Below are 2,175 nucleotides of genomic sequence, written 5' to 3'. Positions count from 1 at the left end.
CCCCCCCCCCAAATTTTGGTTCAAGCTCCGCCACTGGTGAAAACTTAGGCTAATTGACCATAGGATAAGCTTGGATTGAATTTGGTTGTTGATGTGATTAGTGAATAAATGTTTATATGTGTGCAATTGATTTGAGATTTGATATGTGTATATGAATTCGGTGGAATTATGAGGTATGATGACAATTAGTATGAAATTAGGCCGGAGGCCGAAATGAGATAATTATCAGTAAGTTGGATGATTGTTGTTGATTTTGGTTGAGGAATTATTGAGGTACATATATGAAATTGTTGAATAATTGAATAAATTGGGTGGTGGTATGTTGTGAAATGAATGAAAGGTGTTGAATAGAGTTTTGGGGCTGTTTTGGGATTGTGAATCATTGGTTTGAAATTGAAGATTTGGAAAAATGGTGGTTTTGAACTTTTTGGTAAAAATAGATTTTTGACCAAATTCAACGAACCATAACTTGAGCCTCAGATTTTGGATTTGAGTGAACTTTATTTCAAATTGAAGATAATTATAAGAGCTTTAAAAACGGATTAAAGATTGAGAAAATCAGAGTTTTATAGAGGAAGTTATGGACGTCGAAAGTTAGGTACAGAAAATTGAATTTGGCAAAATTGTAGAAAAACCAGAAATTCTGCTTTGGGTGCCCACGCACCCTATCGTGTGCACGCATGCAATGGACAGGCGTTGACACTCGTGCGTCGTATACACGGGGCTATGCGTACGCACACCCTGCGAGTTTTACAAGATGTGTGTAGGCAGAGTATGACGCGTACGCACAAACGGAAAATCATTTCTGGTGTGTGTGTATGCACAGTATGATGCGTACACATGATGTCCTATTTTTCACACAAACTTCTGTTTTTAACTATTTGACTTCTTGGCAAGTTTGTAAACTTCCGTAAAATCTCCTGTTTTGGTAAAAAAATGATATTTTTAAATATTTAACTAATCCTTTAGCCTTCCAAACCTCTATAACTATTTTTTAAAGTTTGATACCTAGTTTCTAAGCATAGGAAGCCGAGTGAACCTATGGAGGAAGGTTGTGAAGGGAAGTACTTGACTTAAAGGGTGTAAATGAAGTTAGAATTGGTAAGGAAGGAGATATGAGAAGTGATTGATAATGATGATGATAACAATAGTGAATTTGAGAATGAATGAGACATGATTAATGGCAACAATGATATTGATGAGTTGGATGTGGGGAAGGCGGTGGGGCGCTAATTCCCTCGACCGGTATGGTACGGCTTCACTAGGGGAAGGTGGTAGGGCATTAATCTCCCGATATATTCCCCCTAGTTTCTGCCTCTAGGAGAAGGTGGTGGGGCACTAATTCCCCAATCTTATGCCTCCTAGAGATGTTTAGTCGAGAGACAATATCCAGGTTAGCTACCGGATGTGTCAGGTTCTAGTAGTATAACCGACACGTGAGCTCATAGTCAATAGGACAGGCATGCGTCATATGCATTCGAATGCTTTGTTTGAGTTTGCCTTTGTTTTGGTTTGCCTAATTGCTTATCTGTGATTAACTGCTATCTGATCTATTTGCTGTAGCTGCTATTTTATCTGTGTTTTTCTTGTCTGTTTTGTTTGTGTTTGTACCTAAGAGGTCCCTCATATAGCAGAGGTGTGATGAGGGCTTTTCTATATGGTGATTAGGAGGTTTGAAGGAGACAAGAGGTGGAGATTTAGTTTAGAAATGGGAATCCTTTGGGTATATTACCGGACTTTATGGTTTAGTATTGATTTTAAGTTTGATTCTAAGTGTTGGAGTTTTAGGAATGCCTCTGGAGTTTTCGAGACATTATAGATTAACTATGCGAACACTTTTACCATACTGAGAACTTCCGGTTCTCATTCCATACATATATTGTTGTTTTCATATGCAGAACATGTAACACCACGTTGAGCTTGCTGGAGACTCCTGGGATGCGAAGATCTACCTTTGGGATATTTTGTATTTAGAGTTTTGTATGTATATAAATAGTATTCTCCATCTTGTACATAACTTACATTTTGTCCCTCTTAGAGGTTTTGAGACCGGAGAAACAGGACTTGTATTTTGTCTTTTGAAAAATATTTTGGGGTTGTATATATGTATATGTATATTCTAGCCGGCCTTGGCTTCGCAGATTGGGTCTAGAGCATTGATTATATTTATTCGTT

The 2,175-nt window shown here is 37.8% G+C and overlaps 1 protein-coding gene across 1 annotated transcript in view; it reads left to right on the top strand.

Moving 5' to 3' along the window:
- The window catches only part of LOC107636811 (zinc finger MYM-type protein 1-like), a 6,234-nt gene that overhangs the window by 3,461 nt on the left and 598 nt on the right, over nt 1-2,175 (top strand). The gene's annotated exons all lie outside the window — the stretch shown is intronic.

Source organism: Arachis ipaensis, chromosome B04, assembly GCF_000816755.2.
Source record: "Arachis ipaensis cultivar K30076 chromosome B04, Araip1.1, whole genome shotgun sequence".
Classification (NCBI taxonomy): domain Eukaryota; kingdom Viridiplantae; phylum Streptophyta; class Magnoliopsida; order Fabales; family Fabaceae; genus Arachis; species Arachis ipaensis.
Note: the sequence above shows the minus strand (reverse complement) of the source record. Positions and strands in the feature narration are given on the sequence as shown.